A 24,160-nucleotide genomic window follows, 5' to 3' on the forward strand; every position below is an offset into this window, starting at 1 on the left:
GATTGAGTTAAATCTGACAGGAACTACCATTGTGTAAGTTCCATTATGATAAGGACACGTGTTAATGGTTCAATATATTAACATAACCACATTTATTCTACCAACAGTCTTTGTTAGATGTGTCATCTGAATTGTCTAAAGATCACTCACATTTTATTTTTTTATTTAAACTTTTTGTAGCTCGTGACTTCTATAACCTATCTCTCTCTCTCATACACACACTCCTACATATCACAGCAATCTGTAAGATAACTTTCAACCAGTAACACACAGAAAAAGAGATAAACATGTAACTTAATCTTTTCTCTTATTATTGATAGTGTAAAATTTTATCAATTTTAGGGAGATACTTTATAAGCTTGGGGATTGATTTTTGTAAAGCTGGCTGGTTGGCAGTAAATCAAACTAATAATGCCATTAGTTATGGCATACTTACCACTTTACATGTATCTGTGTCTCTGAAAAAAATTTGAAATGGCTTCTGACAATGTGACATCACAATTATATCTGTATTTATATTGCTTTAGAAATTAATAATTTCTGGTAAAAAAGGGTTATTGATACAAATATGTTTAAGTTCATTAATGACTGCTAAAGCACCGGAGGAGAGGAGCAGAGACAGCGCAGAGTATGAAATCAATTGAAGGCTGCAATTTGAATCTTGGCAGACATTTCTATTTTTAAAGATTGCTACCGACTTCTTGTTCCCTTCTCTCCAATATCAGCTCACCTCCTTGCCAAACACATTAGCCTTAAAAGCTATCACTATCTCTGCCTCAACCAGACAACCCGTACGCAAACAGTTGTGCCCATGAATCTGTAACTGCTGCTTGGCTTTTTGCTCCAGATCCAGCTTTTGGGTTGGGCAGCAGCTGGAGAATGGGGAGTGGGAGAGTGGACTGTCCTGAGCCGTCTCGGCCAGCACAGGGTGAGCTGGCAGGGGGATGGAAACCCACCCACTCCCTTGCATGCTGGAGAAAGGGAGGCACAACCCTCCCAAAAGCCCTCCCTTCACCCTGTCTGCGTCGCTTAAGCCCCACCGTGGGTGTGTGCCCTCCCCGGGGTTCCCACCACCCTGCAGGGACTGAGCCCACTCTGCCCAGCTTGGCAACGCCTTGAGTTTTTGAGGTGCAACACCTCACAGTGCTGGATTGGAGCTGGGGATAAATCCCCTCATGAAAGGCTGGAAAAGCAAGATCACTTTTTAATAAGAATAAGCATCCTAATGATTTTATAAACTCCAGAAAGAAAAAAAGCATTACCTGAAACTCCTCTTATTTTAAGTGAACTTGCAAAGTATCTACCTCTGAAAGCAAGGCAAAGGTTATAACTTTAATTACTTTTCCCCAACTAAAATATAATAGAATTGCTGTTACTCAAATGATCTCTCCTTTATTAAAAACTCTTCATATGAGCTTCAAATATTATCAGATAGATACTGCAGAACATTCTGTGTTTGTTGTCTTTAAACAACATATATTTTTAAACAGTCTGTGATTCACTTTTAGCTCTGGTGCTGAACATACACTGTGTTTTCAGATAACATGACACCAACTGGATGGTACTGGATGTATCCCCATACAAAACACTTGTATCTATCTATCTATCTATCTATCTATCTATCTATCTATCTATCTATCTATCTATCTGCAAGAGAACCCTTCACTAGTGAAATTCTGAGGACTGCAAATTAGATGGTGCAGTTGAAAAAACCCAGTATTTTTCTTTTCACATGAATTCAGCTTGACTTCTGAATTTTAAATCAGATTAATACAAGACCACCTTTACAAAACCAAGTACGTTTATTTAACAGTATATGCACCCTTTCAGATGCTAAACCAGAAACCCTCACCTAAGGGACCTGGTGCAGAGAACATGCCAGTGTAAGTCCATCACACAGAGCTGTGGCCCTCAGCAAGGAGGATCCACATCTGCAGATAAGGTTTCTGGCTCACCTCTCTGCCACATCCCACAGAGTCTGCCTTCCCCCATCCTACTTCTTCCTAGTGAAAAAGTGGGATTGTCTAAGAAAATGGAAACTACTCATTCCTTGAGTAAGAACAGGCAGCTAACCACATAACTTTGAAAAGCTGAGATTACACCATGGAAAACATGTGATGATCAACCTTCAGGTTCCTAAAGGGTCAACAAACCAAGAACTGTCCCATCTTCCCTGCTGGGTTCAAGAACAGTCCCACCCATGAAAACCACACGCTCGGGTCACTGCTGTGGCATGGCAGCATGCCCCTGTTTCAAATGCCGTGACGACCTCATCTCTGCAGGAACAGTGGCACTAATCACACAGACTCTCTGTCAACATTACATGCAAAGTATGACCAATTTCTTTTAAACTGCTTCAAAATCAGAACCTGTTCCTTGTTCCTCCAGATGGAGTTTTACAAACCCCACCAATGTGTAGCTGTGCTGGAGCCATATTCAGTATGCAGAAGCAATATTGCGAACACACTCCTGCCGAATGCAAAGCTGAATACAAATCCTGCCGGGTGGCAAAATGCCAAATGGAAGAACAAAGTTAAAGATTTTGAGTGTTACAGAGGATAAGGACAGCCTTAAAGTGACGCCTTCAATGGTCTCTCTGATGAGGTAATAATGATAATATCTGGCACTTTAATATCATTCTCCATCTGTCAGTTCCAGGATGTTTCACAACTTGTGTTATATTCAGCTTTAGAACATGCCTGGTTTTATTTTGGTTTTACTAAAGGGGAAACTACGATACATTTCTTTTCATGGTTATTTTTTTTTTCTGTTTGCATTTCGCTTATAAGCAGAAACTGAGCATCCACACATGTAAGTGTTTGACTGCAAGTTAAAAGGCATAGTAAAAGCCACTAATTTTGAGGTGTGTACCGATAACCCTTATTGGCACATATTTAGTGCAAAACCAGAACAGGGCTGTCTGGCTGAAAAAAAACTCCTGATGCTCTGCTCAAAGTTTCTCAGGTACCAAGAACAAAGCTAACATCAGACCATCGTTCTCCCCATCAGCTTAAAGCAAAACCAAAACAAAGCATGCAGTGCAGAATACAGTGATATCATCCCTGCACAGAAACATCTTCCTGCAGGACAATGTGAGTACAGTATCCTAATCACAGAATCAGAGAAAATAGTGCTAGAAGGGACCTCAAAAGGTTATTTAGTCCAACACTTTATCTCACAGCAGGATTAGCTATACCTAAATCATTTCTGACAGATGTTTGTCTAACCTCTTCATAACCTCCCTAGGCAATTCTTGTGCTTAACTATCCTTACAGTGGAAAGGGCTTTTTTCCGTAATGTCTCACCTAAATCTCCTCTGTTGTAATTTAAACCTACTACTTTTTGCTCTGTTCCCAGTGGACATGAGGAATGCTTTTCTCCTTCTTTACAGAAAAGTTGTACACACTAGAAGGCTATTATGAATTTCCTTTCAGTTTTTTGTTCTTTAGACTAAACAACTAAATCTGAAGATTGAGACTTTTTTCATATGCTGTGTTTTCTACACCTCTGAACATTCTTCCTGCTGTCCTCTGGACTATGTCCAATAACCTTCATCTTTCTTGAAATATTGTGCCCTGAAGTCCACATAATACAGATATTCTTCTCTGACACAGCATTCAAATAGAATCCTTCACCTATCACATGATATAACATATAGCATTAAAAAAAAATCCCTAATTTTCTGTCTTTTCATCACAAGCTGGTTTAAGTCATCAAAGATGCAGAAATAGTCAAATTGCAGGACCCCTAACTCATGTCCCAGAAGGTGACTTTTCTGAAGCAAATAATTTTTTTCAAAGAAGCATTAAGCAGGCAGTTTCAAAAGGAATGTGTTGTTAGAAAAATAATTTCTACATTATTTTTCTTGTTATAATTTAAGAACTGCTATGCAACATCTCTCTGAAAAGCCGTAGAAGTCCGAATTGTCCTCCCTATTTAAACTAATTTATAATGAATGTTATCATTAGATTAAAGAAGAGACAGGCTGCCTTAACAGATTGAAGTAAATACAACAGGTCTAAGTATATGTAAGAAACACCAGGGATTATATACTGGAGATGAAAACATTAAAAGATAAGGAAAAATACACAGGCCTTACTCACTGAAGCAGGTGAAGATCACGTATCTCACTACCCTGGACAATTCATATCAAGGCACAGCAGGCATTATTTCTATTACCACCATCAGGCCTTACAATGATTTTTGCTTGGTTTTCTACTAGCTGAGAGCTCTTACGAACTTTTCTGATAGACACTGTGGAAGTGGTTGACAGCTCTTTGATTCTTGTCTACGTGGTCAAGGTAAGTCAGACAGCAACAGTTTTTCACACTGTAAGATGCTATGTTTCAATCAATTAATTAAAAAAACCCCAAACCAACAAACAAACAAAGGGATAAAAACCCAGAGGATCTTAAGTATTATCTATGAAGATACCCACAGTGTGCTTTCTTCTTTACTGGCATCACCCATCTGACTCACCACGTAGGCATCACAGACATTCTTTAGTAGGCAGAAGAGGTTCCTGTTATTAGTCATATTCTCATTTATATTCCCAGGACAACTCATGCCACTAGCTGTCCCATACTAAATTTGAATGTTTGTTCCCATCTAATGCTACATTAAAATGCAGCACTAGGTCCAATTGTGCCAACCTCCTGAAAAGCCAAAACATTGTCTTAGAAATTTCATTGGTTTTATTTTAGGTGCTTTAATTGTCTTCTAACATAAGTCAATGCGCATCTGCAAGATGTTTTCCAGTGACACAGAGATGCTCATTAAAAAAGATAGAAAAAAAATTGAATTCCTACATCATCACTTGACTCTGTAAGTCAAGGTTTCAGAAGAGTAGAAAAGATAACATTAAATTGTCAGACAGCTTTGTGAGAGCTGACACACAGAGAAGGAATTGTGTTTGGGAGACCATACCTACCATTCATGATCAAAACAAACAATTGAAAAGGCAAAAAGCTCACAATTTTTTTTAATGATCCAAGATGCAACCAATACATCATATAATCAGAGCTAAGTTTAAACTTAAAAGAGTGTCTAGAAATACAGAAATGTCCATTTTAGACACATTTCATCAGTTCATACTGATAAGTAAGTTTGCAGATGACACCCAGTTGGGTGGGAGTGTTGATCTGCTCGAGGGTAGGGAGGCTCTGCAGAGAGACCTGGACAGGCTGGAGCCATGGGCTGAGGCCAACTGGAGGAGTTTCCATAAGGCCAAATGCCGGGGGCTGCCCTTGGGCCACAACAACCCCCAGCAGCGCTACAGGCTTGTGGAGGAGTGGCTGGAGAGCTGCCAGTCAGAGAGGGACCTGGGGGTGCTGATTGACAGCCGGCTGAACAGGAGCCAGCAGTGTGCCCAGGAGGCCAAGAAGGCCAATGGCATCCTGGCTTGTGTCAGCAATAGCGTGGCCAGCAGGGACAGGGAAGGGATCTGACCCCTGTCCTCGGCACTGGTGAGGCCGCACCTCGATTCCTGTGTTCAGTTTTGGGCCCCTCACTACAAAAAGGACATTAAATGACTCGAGCGTGTCCAGAGAAGGGCAACGGAGCTGGTGCAGGGTCTGGAGCACAGGTCGTATGAGGAGCGGCTGAGGGAACTAGGGGTGTTTAGTCTGGAGAAGAGGAGGCTGAGGGGAGACCTCATCGCCCTCTACAGCTACCTGAAAGGAGAGTGCAGAGAGCTGGGGATGAGTCTCTTTAACCAAGTAACAAGCGATAGGACAAGAGGGAATGGCCTCAAGTTGCACCAGGGAAGGTTTAGACTGGATATTAGGAAGCATTTCTTTCCAGAATGGGTTGTTAGGTGTTGGAATGGGCTGCCCAGGGAGGTGGTGGAGTCCCCATCCCTGGAGGTGTTTAAGAGTCGGGTTGACATAGCGCTGAGGGATCTGGTGTAGTTGGGAACGGTCAGTGTGAGGTTAATGCTTGGACTGGATGATCTTCAAGGTCCTTTCCAACCTAGACGATTCTGTGATTCTGTGATAATCAAGCAGTAGTACCTCATGGTTATTCAGTGCATGTTGGTGGTTAGGATCCTAGATGAATAGCAACTAAATCAAAAGCAAACCATGCAGTTTCATGTGTTGTTTTCCATCATGATGATGCTATTCCATGAGATAGCTTAAAACCTGAGATAACTTGAACATCTGTTGTACACTAAGAGAAAACATGAAAAGTGATCTCAATATTTAGAAGTCCAAAAACTGACAAGACGTAATGATTCACTGATGAGAGTGGATGAAACTGGTAATTGGTATGTGTGTTCTGTCCTGAACGAAGACTGTCAAACCCAAAGATCCACATATTATCAGATCTTTGTTTCCACTGAGTTAAAGTAGAAATCATATCTGCAACCAAGTCTTCTTTTAGCACATATATAACAGAATGACTGCTAAAGAAAGACTTGTTAAGAAAGCTAACTTTATTGTAAAATGACCACAGAGAACCATTCAAAACGCATTAAAAGGAATAACTCAAAGCACCACCTAACAGAGGAAGGGATGTGTGTTTTCATCATCTTATTTTTATAATTCTCTTCTGTATCAGCTAACTGCATAATGAAAGACTAAGTTTTAAAGTAAGTGGGTATTTGGGGAATATTTTAGTGTCATACACAAGTGTATTTTATATAGTATGCCCAGTGCATTTTCAGCATGAAATGAAAAGATCATTCAAAATTTCTGTTGACTAGGAGAACAGTCTTAAAATTAAACAGTAGAAACCTCACATGTAAAAAGAACCCTAAACTAGAAAAAAAAACCTATTAAATTTACTACTCTAATCTTTTAAAAATCATTCTGTTAAAAATTAAACCACTTCAGGTTGTTTTATATAGTACTGGTTTTGTAAGTTATCTTAAGCTCCTTTAAAACAATTATATACTCAAAATTCAGCTGCAAAATTTTATAGCACGATCACATAATGACAAGAATGCAGTAATATACAGTTTCTATATTTCTTGGTACACAGTTAATTTGGTGACTATTAACATTCTTTTCTACTTTATGTTTTAATATCCTTTGAGTCACACAGGGCCAAGGTCTCAAAACTAATCATAAAAAACTACTGACTGCTATTCACTCTAATATAATAACCCTTTATTTAAAACAACCTCCAATAAATTTCATTATAAGAAGTTATTAAAAGGGTTAAAAACCTATTAAATGTCAAAGAATTTCCCTGACTCAAACTTCTAATAAAGAAACAGAATAGGCTTTCTTTCTGAATTATTTAAATCTTTACTGACTGTGCACTGAACCATGAAATTAGAAAAGTGTTATTAGAAGTGTTCTCTGGTTTTTATAAAAGTTGTAGCATAGAATATATCAAACCACAGTCTTTAACTAGACTAGTTAAAGAAATGGGTTTTTAATCCTGAATACATGGTTTTCACTGATATAAAGGGTCATAATTAAAAGTCTGGCCTGGAAGCTGAAGATAATAAAATTATTATTACAGGAGCATACATGTTCATTTGGTATATTCTGGATGCATGTTTCCATTTTAATTTGGACAAATATCTTCAATTTTGTTTGATCTTGCAAAGTCCACTAATTTGGACCCTCTCAGCAAACAATTAAGCTTTTAATAGTGACTCATTTTAAAGAATTAATGGTGAATAATTTATGTTATCTTTTTCTCTTTTCTTAAGTGTCTAATGCTTAACATCAGGTATATGTTAACAGCAGACAAATGGAATATAGGAGGTACAAGTCAAATATCCAAGCACACATCTGATAATAATATTATCCCTTCACTGCTTTTTTTGCAAACAACAACAGAACCATTTTCTGTTTCACCAGTTATTTACACAAGGAAAACAATCATGCACTTCACATTTAGTTTAGTGATGCCAAAGAACTCCTGAGTCAGCAGTATATTCACAGGTTCATGCAAACACACCTGAATCAATAGCCTTTCATCAAAAGAAATGAAGTCAGAAAGATGCTTGAGAGAGACAATATTGTGTCCCCTTCTTTTAGACAATAAAAATAGAATCATCCAAGGGATATGAAATGATTAAGTCTAGGAATACAAACTAGGTCCTTGGAAATACTGTGAATAGCGTGAAGCTATGCTTGCTCTAGGGCAGAAGGGAAAAGGGGATGTAGGCAGCTACTGTCATCTTTGCAGTGCTTTGATCCAGTGACTGACCAGCAACACAGTAGCCAGCATGAGATTGCTGTAACCTTCATTGGCTTCTATTCTATTCATATTATTCTATTCATATTATTCTATTCATATTATTCTATTCATATTATTCTATTCATATTATTCTATTCTATTCTATTCTATTCTATTCTATTCTATTCTATTCTATTCTATTCTATTCTATTCTATTCTATTCTATTCTATTCTATTCTATTCTATTCTATTCTATTCTATTCTATTCTATTCTATTCTATTCTATCACCACAGCAGTTTCGAACTATCTTCCTGCAGTGAGTTGGGCAATGTGACATCTCTCACATGTTTGCTCTATCTGCTTTAACAGACAAAGGTACCCTGACCACACCATCCATCTTGCCCTACCACAATGTAGAGGAAGTTGTATTGGATAGTTTTATATTAATAAAACAGTCTAGAGAGTCTTTCTTGAATCAGTGTCACCTTCCAGTAGATGATTTGTAAATTCTACAGATTTGCCAAGAGAGGATCTGGCCACATAAGAGCAGAGAGTGCTAAGCACAGGTCAGAGTAAGGAAAGTAGTTAGTGCATAGCTGTATACCTCTCACTGTTGTCAGGGTATCTGCCGTTGAATTTTGTCACACATTTTAAATATTTTATACGGTAGTGTTAATATTTAGGAGATTGGTTGACTTAGCATTTAAATAAATAAATTTCCAATGAGATAATCATATTCATCACATTACATATTCCAAAAGAAAGTGAAGCTTGCATAGTATTTAGAAAGTGTTTATTTCAAAATGGAAATATTAAAATTAGACTGGGATGTTTAAATAAAGGTATTTAAGGATGTTTACACTTAGTATAGAATAACATGTGACTTTACAGTATTTATTATGTTAAGACTGTCTCCATGCGAATGATTTGGGTATGCCAGTGTTTGTATGCTTAGGGTAACACACATGCAGTCATTTACTGACTTGGAGTCAAAGTCTTCGAGGAAGATGGTGAGACTTCCATGACCAAGTAACACTGAATTCAAGTCCATTCAGGCTCTTATATTGTTTTAATGAGTTTAGTTTCAGTAAGGGATGGTTGCCCAAGCAGAAGCTACTAGACCTACCTTCCTTAATGACAGATACATCAGGGAAATATACTGAAAGGTGAAACAGAAAACCTAAGAGTTATAAGCACAGATTATTCTTGGTGAGTCCATACTGCATGTCATATTAATTCATGCTCTGCCTCATTTCTCATCTTCTCTTGAAAAAGCTCAACCCTAGATTTGCAGTGCTGCATTATCTCCATGCACAGCAACGAATTCTGGAGATTGATGGTGAACTGGAGTCTGTTTTTCTCACCCTGTTCAACATGTGAAGTTAAAGGACAATGAACAGTCAGTTCCGTCTAATTGACAAGTTTGGTCAAACCTATGAAATAGTCAATAGTTTATATAACGCAAAAAGGTTTTCAAAAGTGATTAATCTGAAATGCATGTTCAGCTAATTTGTGTCCTTCTGTGCCTTCCATGGTTACTCTTATCTCAATAATTGTTCTATTTGCCTACCCCAACAAAGGGTCTGCTGCTCATTGAGTTTAATATTTTATCTGAAAAGCCACGTTCCTCAGGTTGAATGATAGGATGTCTGCCTAAGTGCAGGGGATGTCCATGTGGGAAGAGACAGAAGATTCCTTCTGGTTAGGAAATCACACTAAACCAGCTGTGACACCTGAAGAGTAGGTGCAATATTGGGATGTCTTGTGTCTCTTAACTCTACAGAAAAACTCTCTAGGATTTGAACTGCATCTTATCTCAGTCCCCAAAAATGCCAATACCCTCACAAAAGTGCACTCTGCAGCACATCAGCTGGAAAAAGAATTTTTTAAATACCATCAATAAGATTTAATCTAAGTATACTACTTCACTGAAAAAGGCTTTTGCAAGGGAGGAGAGGCTGTCTTTACAGTGCTGATCACCTTTTTAGGCACTGGACAGAAACAAAGGGCAGAAGGATCTCAAACGAAAATCTGTGTTACCCAGAAGGCAGAAAAACAACTAAAACCTGAGTTGTGCTATGTGCTCTAATCATCTCATTACTCTCATCATTAGGCTTATGAGATTTCCTGCTGTTCTGCACAAACATTTAACGGACCTTGTTTCCATTCCAATGTGATACAAATCTGGATCTTTAAAACTGGAGTAACAGAGGCAGATCTAGTCTGCAGTTCTCTGTATTCTTTGGCTTGGGCACTGTGATGTGGAGCGTCCTTGAAATTATTTCCTGGACCCATAGTGTCCTACCTGAGGTTGTGCTATACAAATGGTGTTGTGACTGCAACAAAATCTCCTACAGAATTAATTATAAGTAAAGTCTGAACAGCAATGGCTGGATTAGGGAGACTCAGCTAGATCAGAGTTCTGAAGGCTCATTGATAAATACAATCCCTGTTTAAGCAAACTGTTTTGCTAGACATTTCAGTCTTGGATATAAATGGGGCTGTTCTAGCTCTTGCATTCCCATACGCAACAGTTGTATTAAACCAAACAAAACCTTCCTGTAACTCTCTGCCACCCTGGTACTAATCTACATAGAATTATGACTGCATATTATCCATCGATCACCAGTGACGTGTGTTTGCTGAAAACCAAAGTCAGCTAGGTTTTGGGTGTGCATTTTGAGAATTTCTGGACTAAGTTAATTTTTCCTTGATAAAGATCATATTTTTCCTGTCCAGTACCAGTAGACCTGAAAAAAACCCATATTCCACATGATTCCACTTTTACTTATGTACAAAATCATCACAAAGAACATAATTTAGACTAGTAAGAACGACTTGGATGGTTTAAATTACATTAGTGAAAGGATCTTTTACCAAATCTTCCTGTTGCTGTGTTGCAGCCCTGTAAACTCAGTGTGAGTGATAGCACTAATGGAAGTTGAAACGAAAGGTCTGAAAAATGTGTAACTCAGAAGAGATTGTTTTCTATACATATGGTCTTGTTATCAAGTGATAAACTTACTGATATTTGTAACTATGTTGTCATGATTTTTCCTGCCCTAGTCAAATATTGTGGGTTTTGTAAATGTTAAGCACACGTGCTACTGCCAGGGAAGACACTTTTTCTAACATGAAAAATATACTTGGCTCTTAGGGAAAAGGTGATTTAATGATATGCTAATAAGTCCATCATTCTTCTGTATTCTATTATTTACAATTTTGTCTCTAAAACCTATTTGACATCTCCAGTGTAATTATCCATCTGCAGCTTGCCAAGTCCAATATTATAATTCTGAAACAAGAAAAATCTCAATCATTTTATTTTCAACTATGTAGAAGATGAACAGATATCCAGCAGTCTCAAAAGATTAAAATTACAAAATCTATTTTGCTTAGTGTGCATTATATTAACATGCGACAGAGGACTTTCCTGGGAACCTTCTTTTAAATTTAAGAATATATCTTTATTTTCCTGGTTTAATATTTCTAAATGTTGGATACTTTCCTTAATAAAGCCTGATCAACTTAACAAAACAATGTAAAGAGAAAAAAGTGAAAGCCATAACTTTTTGAAAAGGAATACTTTGGCCAATCACAACTTACGATTTCATTTTAAACTCATTATTCAGTCTATTCTTTTTGATCATGAAGCCTCTTATTGTCCCATTAATAATGAGAAAAAAAGCAGTAACCTTGGTTTTGGCTGAGAAAACTTATTTTTTCCTTTAGCTTACAAACTTGTACTTTCAACACTGCTGAGCAGCAACCAACAGCTGGGGAAGTGATTTTTTCTGACCTTACATACAGTGATTTCAGTATATTTCTGCATGCCAGGGAAGCATACTGGAGTCTGCGGTAAGAATCTGTTGTGATATAATAGTTGTTTTGCATATCCTGACACAGATAAACTCAGGGTACATCACCTGTTTTGTATGATATCCACTATATAGTGTATATATACTATATATATAGTTATAGTAACATTTAGGGAGGAACCAATTCCTATCTGCAAGGGAAAAAATAGTGAATGAAGAAATGTACAGAACATGAACTCAGTACATTAAAAAAACCCACCTTGAAATACAAAAGTTTTCAAGCTTTGGAAATGATGTCTTCATGGTGAAGAAAGAGAAGGAAGAATAGGTAACACAGCAGATTAATGAGTTGGAGTTTAGAGGGAATTTTTCAATTTAGAGAAGGCTGTAACCACTGTGCATTCAGAGTGATGATGTCTAGAGAGAAGACAACCTTTCAAAGAAATGGCCCTGGTGTTTTCTCAGCACAGCCTCACAAGTTCACAAAAGTGTTGAAATGCTTTTGTCTGGATGAAGAGTTGCATCACTTTAAAGAAAATCTGAAGTACTCTATGACGTTTTCCCCTTCCCTTTCTTCTTGGATGAGGGTCTAGTCATATTAATCTACTTCTAATTTCTGTTTGGGATTATCTAACCTACTAATGTCCAGAGTTGAACATAATGATGAGTAATAACATTCATACAGTACAAAACACAACTGCTTAATTCCCTGGGGTTCAGGCTGCTGTGAGCACACCAAGTTTGTTCTGAAATTCCCAAACTCTTCTGCTGCCCATACATCAGCTCTGTTGACAGACAAATGCCTTAGTTCTAATTTTCAATGTATTAATGGGTCAAATCCTGATTAATGTGATTGAATAAAAACCGAATCTTAGATGGGATCTATGTACCGAGCTTTTACACTGCCAGAAGGTAACCCTGGAAGCTACCCCGACCCAGCAAGTACTCAGATGATATGGAAGAGAATATTTAACCATTAGAAAGATTAGAATTCACATAATCTCAAAATGACATGACAGAGAAATATCCAAAATAACAAAAAGACCTATCCACACTGTTTTATCATGTCACAGGCTGCCTTCAGGTGAGCTCTTCATACTAGTGTAGCATTCAACCAGTGTGTAACTTTACTTTGTATTATCACAGCTCTTTAAATTTCATTAATACTGTAGAATGGGGTCATCCTCTACCAGTAATTGTGAATTTTGTAACTACAGAAACTTACTTTATCCTCTTTTACTTCTCTCAGCAAAGCAATCATTTTACTTCGGGAAGAGATTTTAAAATGTAGTTGCTGTGTGTGCAAATGTGCATCCATGACTGTTCACATAATTACTGCAATTATGAATGCAATTCAGGTAAATATGCAAGCAAACTACTATCTAAGCCTCTAACTGGTAATTTATGTGTGCCTTTACCCAATTTGCATGGGCAATTTTTATAATTATCTTCCCAGGTTTAGTACATAGATCTCAGGACTCAGTTTACATAAAATCTGACTGAATGACTAATGAAGGACTGATGAAGGATGTACAAGTGACTAGTGGAATAAGGAAATTAGAAGCATATGGAAAGAAAATAAACCAAACTAAGTCAACTTCATCTTATGCATTAGCCTTGGTTTACATCACATTTTGAAAGCGGAGGACATACACTAGGTAGGTTGAGTTCCTTCAATTATCCTTCCTTCTCCTGTTTTCAGTGTGCAACATACCCTTTATGGCAGTCAAGAAACACAATGATTTTCAAACAGACAAGCTATATATGTATAGTGTAATTTACAGTAAGTGAAATTGTCATTTTAAGTGTCTAATTCTTCATCTGAGAAAAGCAGAGGAGTTCCTCATGAATGTAAAGCCAAAACAGGGTCCCGGTGGTGTTTACAGATAAGCAACTGAATGAGTTTACAAGTGTCCTCTTTCTCTGAAGAATAAAAGAAAAATGCTGCATTCGACTGACAGAGGCATTTCAACAAATTATACTTCTGTTGCTACACTTAAAACCACATTAATAAAAAAATCTTGGTTTGTTTATTTTGCATGTTAAGAAGATGAGAATAAAAGCATTTTTGAATGAAAAACATACCTAGATACTTCTGTTAACCTTGAGCATTAACTACAAAAAAGACACCGGCATTACATTTACATTCTAGGTTTCTAAGGAGAATTGCACCAAAATACATATAAAATATGCATGTGTTAGAGAAAAGAAAGGATCCTAAAGTGCCTTCTATGATACTCTGTGAAAACTACATCCCATTATGAAAACTTAAAATCAAGCCCATACATTTAATTATTGCAAACTTAACTGTAAATATTAACATCTATAATATTTAGGAAAAAAAAATATTTAAAACTTTTAAAAAATATATATTTAAATTTAGATAATTTAGAGATTTATTTTGAAAATTCTGAGTTGCTTTTGCACAGTGTAATGCTATAGTTGGCCTTTATGGTACCTGAAATGTGTTGCTTTTATTCTCAAAGTTGAGTAAACAGCATCTGCCATAAGAAGTGTGTTTTTTTAGGGTAGATTGTTCAGATGTGGTCATATATAGAATACTTGATTCCCATGTAGCTCCAATTAATCTTCTTACATTATTAAATTTTACTCCTGTCAGCATCGTAAACAAAACCACAGGATAATAAGTGGGGCTTTATTCTTGGTAAGAAATGGTAAACGGAATTCTTAAATGAATCCTAGATGATCTACCAACCTGTGACACCTAAACAAATTTGATACCAGCACAACAGAGTGAAAAGGGATAACATGTAAGAAACAAACAAACCAGCAAATCCCTACTCGTAAACAAGTAACACTTGCTATGTCTTAACAGTATTGCTGAGATAATTTAGTTTGAAAACTACTGACACATGATATAAACATTGCTCCATGTCATACTCTATCAGTGGTATTATAATGTTCTGAAAAATAACTGCACGTTGCACTGTTTAAAATAACAGAACCTCTATCTTATGTTTTAATGAAAAATATTTTGCATGTAAGTAATTACCACTACTAGTTAGGAAGTACAATAAAAACAACAACAACATTATGAAAAGAACTAAAGTAGTGCCTTCTTTCTTCTACACTGAGGCCCTAACATCCTCTAATCTGTCTCAGTTTAGAGCACGGCAAACTGTCATTGCATTCAAAATGCTTTCCTTAATTTTAGAAAAAGATAACAGAAGACTTGTAACCCATTAATCTCGATATATTTGCATAGAAGGTTAGTAAAGTGAACACACTAGAAGTACTTCAGAATGATAAGCATGGTATCAGTGTGATGCTCGAGTTTTTCAGCTTTTAATTCATTCTGTAATTTCAGGACTAGCAAAAATAAACATGCTCAAAAGGCAAACCGGAACACTACAGGGTGTTAAAATTCACTGGATACTTTTTCATTTCCTCAGCTGAAATGTAGGTGAGTAGTTGCAGCAACATATAACTACGAGCCATGCTTTTCAGCTTTTCTCTCATTTTCTGATTATTTTGCTTCTAAGGTTTTTTTCCCCAAGACCTCATTCCACACTATTTATTAACATGAGTATTATGACAGTATTCTAGGCCTGAATTTTTGGTATATGTATATTAAAATTCGGAATCATCAGAGCACCACTTTATTGCAGAATTATATGGAATTTCTAAACTTACTCGATGGCTGTCAGTTGTGATAATCATTAAAGTCTGGCCGGACCACTTTGGCTGGCAACTACTGTGAAAAATGTTCTGGTTTTACTGACAACAATTTAACAAGAGAAATCTTCCTGTTACTGCTCTCTAGCAAATTTAAATGCTGTAATTAATACCGTAGAAACTACAACAGGAAATCCTCCCCCTCCACTTGGCAGGAACTATCAGAATCTGCAAAAAGATGAATTCAGGTAGCCCTGCACCTGAGAATGGTTCTTTAGAGTAGTCTGTGATGTTTTTTAGCACATAGATTCTGATTCAGGAACAGAAAAAACAGCATTTTTTTCATTCTTTTGACACTTTCAGGATCCAAAACAGGGCTATAATTTCCCTATATATGTTGAAATACTGATCTTAATGATTTATTTGTGTAATATGTGGACATCTTGTTTTCACAGCTGTTTTGGTGAAATGCAATGTGCTTACCTCTCCCACACAGAAAAAGAAATGCATTTTTTAAAGAACTAGAATAAAAAAATACTTCAAATCTACATCCTGTGATTTCAAGTCTTGTAACAACAAAGTTACAGTGTTTTCCTATGGCAGAAGTAAGTATGTTCCAGTACTTAATGTAATTAAATTAGGAAGATCATCAACACAAGAGAATATTTAAAAGCAAGTTATGTATAAAATAATATATACTGATAGATAGACAGATGAGAGATGATTCAACTATATACCATTCTAAATGTAAAGAAAAAATAGATGTTTAATAACTAAATTCTGACTTTAATGAATAATTCATCAAGTATGATATAACTGTTCATTTTAAAGAGAGAATTTTGTTCTGTTGGAGTACAGTTGTGATACCCCTTACATTAGGAATTACAGTAAAATACAGTAAGTGGAATTAGAACGCAGCTTTCTGTGATAACTCCTGAAAACTATTTAATTTATGAATCAGATGTTCAGTGAAATAAGTGCTACTTAGTGTTCTAAAACCTGCTGAATGAAGCAGCTATACCTAATCACCATCCCACTGTTACACAATTTGTTCTTCCCAAAATGCAGTGTGTAGGCTGACCTCAACTATCTACCCATGTGTCCTTCTTAGAGGTGTGGATACATGACACATGGCTTTGGGTTGTTTTCCAGTGTACTTCCAAAGTGGCAGGTCTGGCTAGTTAAATTGGGAGCATTTGCAAACCATGATCTCATCTGACATGCTTGAGAAGTAAAGCCTGGCTGAGCTGCATATGAATCAAGCTATAGTCTGGCTCCCCAAGGCCTCAAAAAGTCAGGTTTCAGGAATGTATGAACTGCTATGCTATAATGTACCAAGATGATCCCCCAACATAACTCACAGTTAAATGCACACATTGATTTCCACTGCTGTATATGGTTTTGCTTAGCATTAATATTAGTCTAAAATACTCTGCAAAATGAGGCCTCATGTTTTTGACTCCATGCTGCTGTTACTGATGCCCATCTCCAGACTTCGGTTTAGAAGCAGGACTATTCTCACTGTCTTTTAAGTCCAAAGCTGCTTTTCCTCCCTCTTTGGTAAATTTTGTTTCCTGTATATTTCACACTAGCACATTAACAGCACACTTTAGATGCCAAAAGAGAAGCCAGATTCTGGTTACCACCAAGCTTCACAGAGAAGTAACCAAGTACAGGTCATGGTCTAAATGAATGGTGGGAGAGCAAGAGACTTTACATGTCTCCAGAGGTACTGTGTCTGCCTCTGGCACTGTCGTGCCTGAAGCAGGGAGAGAGATGATCGCTCATGGGAGTGCAATATACCCTCTCCTTGAGAGATCTGAGAAAACATTTATGTTGTTTTCAGACAGACCTCAAGGGATGTGGTAGCGCATGTATGCTGCAAGGTATTCTTGACTCTTTTCCTCCCGTCTCTTTGTGAATCCATACAGTGTTAGTTAAAATCTAGCATTAAACAAGCAATTTCAAGCAACTTCCTTTCAGATGGATATATTAACAAAACTGAAACCAAAACCAAAATCAGCAACAAAATCCAAGATTCTACCTCAGTGTACAAATTCTCGCAATGATGGTATGTTCTTGCCTATCGATTTCTTCAACAAAGGATGTATGAGCAGAGAGATGAATTTGAACCGCTTTTAGGTTTGTTTGATAAAATTTATTTCGTTTTTAATTTGTGTGTCAACAAATGTGCTTCTGCGGCAACAGAAAATTCTATCATTTGCTTCCAGAGTGGAAAATACTGAGCAGAAGAATCATTTAAATACAAAGGTGCATGAAGGCCCTATTTTGGCTATTTAATTTTGAACTTTAATTTCTTTCTATAGATCATTATATAGAAGTCTAGAAGTATTCTTCCACTTATTCATATAATATAATAACATCTTCAAAGACATTTAAAAAAATCTATTTACACTTTGAGTTTGCAATGAACATTTGGAAATGGTAATTATAGAACTGTGATAACTAACTTAAAGTTCAAGAAGACATGATTGGCACAATAAATAATTGGTTTGCTTCTGCTTAATCTACATTAGTGTAAACAATAAATCTTATCTTAAATAAAGATTGTGTGAATCTTCATTTATCTTTTATGACAAGAGAGCAAAGGTTGCAGCTTAATGAATGGAAAGAAGCAACAAGGTCAGATTTAAAAGCCTCAAAGGTCAAATTTCTGACATCTTTGAACACTGAAAAAACCTTAACATGGTAATTACTATTTTGGTCAAGTCACTGAGGTCTATTTTTTATTTCAAAATGAAAGGGAAAAAAACATGTAATTCAGGAACTTAAGAAGCAGAACTTGGTAGTCTGTAATGTATAGTCTGTTTTACATGCTCCTTCCACCACAGAGGGAAAATAATGGATATGGCAATAAGGATTCCATTTGAGACCTCACTTGTCTACTAAGCAGCCAGTGTATATCCACACCTGGAAAGTGTTTAGGTAACAAAGCATCAAGCTGTCTCTCCTAAACGGAGACATTTCCTAATTTTGAATTTAAAATATTTCCAGTGATTCCTTATTCCTAAATCTTGCCAGCTTTGGTGAACTTACAAGTAGTTCTGAATCTTTGCAGACAACAGGAACATAGACACTGATAAAATGTCCAGAAAGTCACATAATTTTATTTTACATATGCATTGATTTTTGCCCAAATGGAAGACCTCTGTCATCTAACAGGGTTATTCATAGATTCAAAGAGTTGATCGGGGTCATTAATAACAATAGTAAACTGATCATCATTACAATAGGATTTGACAATGGCTTTTTTTCAAAGTGGATACTAATATATTGATGCTCTAAAGTTCATTACAGCAGTAATAAATCATTAGCCTCCAGAAAATGATTTATAAGTTGGTTAAAATGCATTAGAATGGACTGTCAAGCTACTCTACTGAGATGAGGCTGGTACTAAAGAGGATTTTTTTTCAGGTTCTCTAACCAAAATGGTGATGACTCAAAGTAATCATATCACAAAGACAAAAATAAAACAAATCACTGTAATGATTTACTTTAATAGCATGTTTCAATCTTCATAAAAGGGTGAGTGAATTTTACTTTGAACTGCTAGACACATTCCTTTTATTCACTGCTGGCAGCAAACTGTTAACCTACAAAGCTCCAGTACTGACCCCGATGATTATATTTGTGTTTACTTTAACCAAAAGAAGTGTACTCTGTGTGTAACTATGGTTACTCTGCAAGGGTCCCTGTGTAATAACAGTTTATTATAATGTATAAGTAGCCTGTCAAGCATGCAGTGCTAAACCGTAAGATTAGTAATGATAATATCACAGAAAGTATATGGGCCACAACTTGATACTCAGAATGTTTATGTTATGCAAATCTGTTACTATGTTATATATGCCACTGCTAGTTACTACTTAAATAGCTTAACTACAGCTCAGACCTATCGATAGTAGCTACAACAGAAACGTGGTGGGATGCCTCACACGACTGGAGTGCTGCAATCGATGGCTACAAGCTCTTCATAAGGGATAGACAGGGAAGGAGAGGTGGTGGAGTGGCCCTGTATGTAAGAGAATGATATGACAGCTCAGAAATCAAGTAGAGTGATAGCGGGGTTGAGAGTGTTTGGATTAGGTAAAGGACCAATAAAGCAGATCTTGCTGTGGCAGTCTGCTATAGACCCCCCAGCAAAGCAGTAAGGTGCATGAAACTTTCTATAAACAGTTGGGAGAAATCTCGCGGTCACTTGCCATGAGGGGGACTTTAACCTCCCGGGTATCTGCTGGGATCACAACACAGCAGAGAGGGAACAACCCAGGAGGTTCCTGGAATGTGTGGAGGATAACTTCCTCACACAGCTGGTGAGTGACCCGAGCAGGGAAGGTGCCCTCCTGGACCTGCTTCTTGTGAGCAGGGGAGAGCTTGTGGGTCAAGTAAAGGTTGGTGGAGGCCATCTAGGGTGCAGTGATCACAAGATCATTGAATTTTCGATCCTTGGAGAAACAGAGAGGGGTTAGTAAATCTGCCACCTTAGACTTCTGGAGGGCTAATTTTGACCTGTTCAAAAGACTGATCAACAAAATCCTTTGGGAGGCTGCCTTGCAGGATATGGGAGTCCAGGGAGGCTGGATGTCCTTCAAGAGAGAAGCCCTAAAGGCACAGGAGCAGGCTGTTCCCATGTGCCGAAAAACAAGCAGGCGGGGAAGGAGACCAGCCTGGCTAAACAGGGACCTTTGGCTGGATCTCAAGAACAGAAGGAGAACCTATTGCCTTTGGAAGAGGGGCCAGGTCTCTCATGAAGACTATAAAGATGTAGTGAAGTTATGCAGGGAGAACTTTAGGAGAGCCAAGACACAGCTAGAGCTCAAATTTGCTACAGCTGTTAAGGATAACAAAAAATGTTTCTATAAATTTGTTAACAGCAAAAGGAGGATTAGGAAAAATCTCCCTCCTTTAGTGGATGCAGGGGGAAACATGGTAACTAAGGATGAGGAAAAGGCTGAGGTGCTCAATGCCTACTTTGCCTCAGTCTTTAGCAGTGGAACTGCCTGTTCCCTGCACACCCAGCCTCATGAGCTGGGAGATGGGGAGGGGAAGCAGATTGAGGTCAGCACAGTTGAAGAGGAGGTGGTCAGAGATCTGCTGTACCTCTTGGATGCACACAAGTCTGTGGGACCGGATGGGTTACACCCAAGGGTGCTGAGGGAGTTGGCAGATGTGCTCGCCAAGCCGCTGTCCATGATGTACCTGAAATCATGGCTAACTGGGGAGGTCCCATTGGACTGGAGGGTGGTAAAAATTCATCTACAAGAAAAGGAAGGACAATCCAGGAAACTATAGACCTATCAGTCTGACTTTGGTGCCAGGGAAGGTCATGGAGCAGATCATCTTGGGTGCCATTAAAAGTCATATAATGGACAACCAGGGGATCAGATCAAATCAGCACGGATTTATGAAAGGCACGTCCTGTCTGACAAACCTGATCTCCTTCTATGACAGGGTGACCTGCTTATTGGATAAGGGAAAGGCTGTGAATATTGTTTACCTTGACTTTGGCAAGGCCTTTGACACCGTTTCCCACAGCATTCTCCTGGCGAAACTGGCTGCTCATGGCTTGGATGGGCACACGCTTCGCTGGGTAAAAAACTGTCTGGATGGCCGGGCCCAAAGAGTTGTGGTGAACAGAGTTAAATCCAGTTGGCGGCCGGTCACAAATGGTGTCCCCCAGGGCTCAGTTTTGGGGCCACTCCTGTTTAACATCTTTGTTGATGATCTAGACGAGGGGATCGAGTGCATCCTCAGTCAGTTTGCAGATGACACCAGGTTGGGTGGGAGTGTTGATCTGCTCGAGGGCAGGGAGGCTCTGCAGAGAGACCTGGACAGGCTGGAGCCATGGGCTGAGGCCAACTGGAGGAGTTTCCATAAGGCCAAATGCCAGGAGCTGTTCTTGGGCCACAACAACCCCCAGCAGCGCTACAGGCTTGGGGAGGAGTGGCTGGACAGCTGCCAGTCAGAGAGGGACCTGGGGGTGCTGATTGACAGCTGGCTGAACAGGAGCCAGCAGTGTGCCCAGGTGGTCAAGAAGGCCAATGGCATCCTGGCTTGTGTCAGCAATAGCGTGGCCAGCAGGGACAGGGAAGGGATCTGACCCCTGTCCTCGGCACTGGTGAGGCCGCACCTCGATTCCTGTGTTCAGTTTTGGGCCCCTCACTACAAAAAGGACATTGAATGACTTGAGCGTGTCCAGAGAAGGGCAACGAAGCTGGTGCAGGGTCTGGAGCACAGGTCGTATGAGGAGCGGCTGAGGGAACTGGGGGTGTTTAGTCTGGAGAAGAGGAGGCTGAGGGAAGACCTCATCGCCCTCTACAGCTACCTGAAAGGAGGCTGCAGAGAGCTGGGGATGAGTCTCTTTAACCAAGTAATAAGTGATAGGACAAGAGGGAATGGCCTCAAGTTGCACCAGGGAAGGTTTAGACTGGATATTAGGAAGCATTTCTTTCCAGAAGGGGTTGTTGGGCGTTGGAATGGGCTGCCCAAGGAGGTGGTGGAATCCCCATCCCTGGAGGTGTTTAACAGTAGAGTCAACATAGAGCTTAGGGATATGGTGTAGTTGGGAACTGTCAATGTTGGGTTAATAGTTCGACTGGATGTTCTTCAAGGTGTTTTCCAACCTAGACAATTCTTTGATTCTGTCATATGCAACTACAGAATGTTTCTACTTTCACATATACTTTTAATTAATACCCATTGCACACAGAACACTTTATTCATGACATTCAGCAAACTTCATTTTGAGTCTGATACTCAGTCTCACACATTCCTCTGCAACATTGCTGTAGTAGTGCTAAAGGCTCACTGTGTTAAACAGGGGATCTTAACCAGTCCCCTCCCTGGTAACACACACAACCTCATTCACAAGGGGCTGTGGAAGCCTGGTATCTCATGTTCTTTTTTGGTCCTGACTGCCATGAGCATGGTATGGCCACACAGCACAGGAGGTGTACGTACGATCCACATGCACACAGGATCATGGTCCTCTCATTTGGAGTAGTGGGGGCATTGCTCTTTTACCCTCTGGGGCCATGCACAGGATGACAAAGATGGGTTGGAAGAGGCACAGGTGATCATGCTGCTCCTTCAAACTATGTTCTGGCCAACACTTGGACAGCAATGAACGCTAAAAGGCCCAGCAACACTGTGGCTGTGTGTTTCCATAAAAAGACTATGGGAAGCGCTCTATGAGCTCATGGTACCAATGACACTGCACAGCCATTTCCCCTTCCTTCTTTTTCTTGCACAGTGTTGTGCCTAAATGTCAGAAATAAGCCTCAAGTGATTTGTCTTTGCCCATTTGAACAGTCCTTGCTTGAGCAAGTAGCTCTTACACAAGGAGCCCTTCAAGATTAAGTACATTAAAGGCTTGTCTCTAATGCCAGGAATAAAATAAAATAGCGTCTTCTGGAAATACATGATAAGAATTATTATGAACCCTACAGAAGACAACACAATAACTTGTTATGCTCTCAGTGTAATTCAATTATAAGTGTGCATTGTATAGGGGCCATGAAACATTTATGGCCAGATATTCAAAAGGCCAAGTCTGTATGTTTACAAGCTCAATTTTGTGTTTGCAGTCTGAAATGGGTGGAGTCGTGCCTCTATCTAACTTACCTGGCTTTCATAAGGTATCATTAGAGGTGGAAGTACTTTGGAAATAAGAACTCCAGCAAACAAAAGAACAAGGTATTCTGAATAGCTTTGAATAATGTAGTTAACACCACTAATGTTATAAGCTAATTTCTCTTTCTATATTTGCTGAGGAATCTCTACAGGCCAACTCTCCTTTCTTTAATTTGTAAGAAATCTCCCACAGAAGGATGACAGGTTCCTCTGAATGCAGAAAGAGAGGGGTGGGCATGCAGTCAAACTTACAGAAGGTTGGGGGATTTTTTAATTGCAAATTAAAAATGCCATTTTGCACAAAATGGAGCTCTCAGACCAGCCAACATGGATGGGTAGAATTAAAGCATCCCACTGACAATTTAGTCCCAAGTAAGCATTCGGTGAGAATCAGAAAATATAACCTTAAAATATGATCATCTTACTCTTAGTTAACATTTCACTGGTGTATTTTAAAAAGCTTTTCCTCCACAGAGGCAAATGGCAAAATAAGGATGCCAAAAGAATAAATGAACACTTGCACATGTTAACAAAGAAATCACCAACTAAGTAACCAACACAGAAGTCTTCAAAAAGCCAGGGAAATGTGTTTAAAAACTTTGAAAAATGACAGAATCTCTATTAGAAATGCCAGTAGAAAATGTTTATCTGATTCTAGTTGGATCCAGTTGATGTGTATGTTTTGGAACAAACCCCAGGTCTTTTACATTGCTATGAAATTACATCTCGCAAAGAATCCTTGAACTACCCCAAGTCAAGGCAGTACTTTTAATACTTGATAAGCATAAATTAGCACAGAACAGAACAAACTACTGGTGGCCAACACAAGCTCAACAGCACATATGGGAATTTTCACCCATTCAAGACATGACACACAACTTCCAGGCCAGAGAAAGAGTTACCTTTAGTATGATTG

General features: G+C 38.5%; 1 protein-coding gene across 4 annotated transcripts in view; it reads right to left on the reverse strand.

Moving 5' to 3' along the window:
- TOX (thymocyte selection associated high mobility group box) overlaps nucleotides 1–24,160 on the reverse strand; it is a 254,818-nt gene that overhangs the window by 45,677 nt on the left and 184,981 nt on the right. The gene's annotated exons all lie outside the window — the stretch shown is intronic.

The sequence above is a fragment of the Athene cunicularia genome (genome assembly GCF_003259725.1).
Source record: "Athene cunicularia isolate RWA chromosome 2 unlocalized genomic scaffold, athCun1 chr2_part1, whole genome shotgun sequence".
Classification (NCBI taxonomy): Eukaryota; Metazoa; Chordata; class Aves; order Strigiformes; family Strigidae; genus Athene; species Athene cunicularia.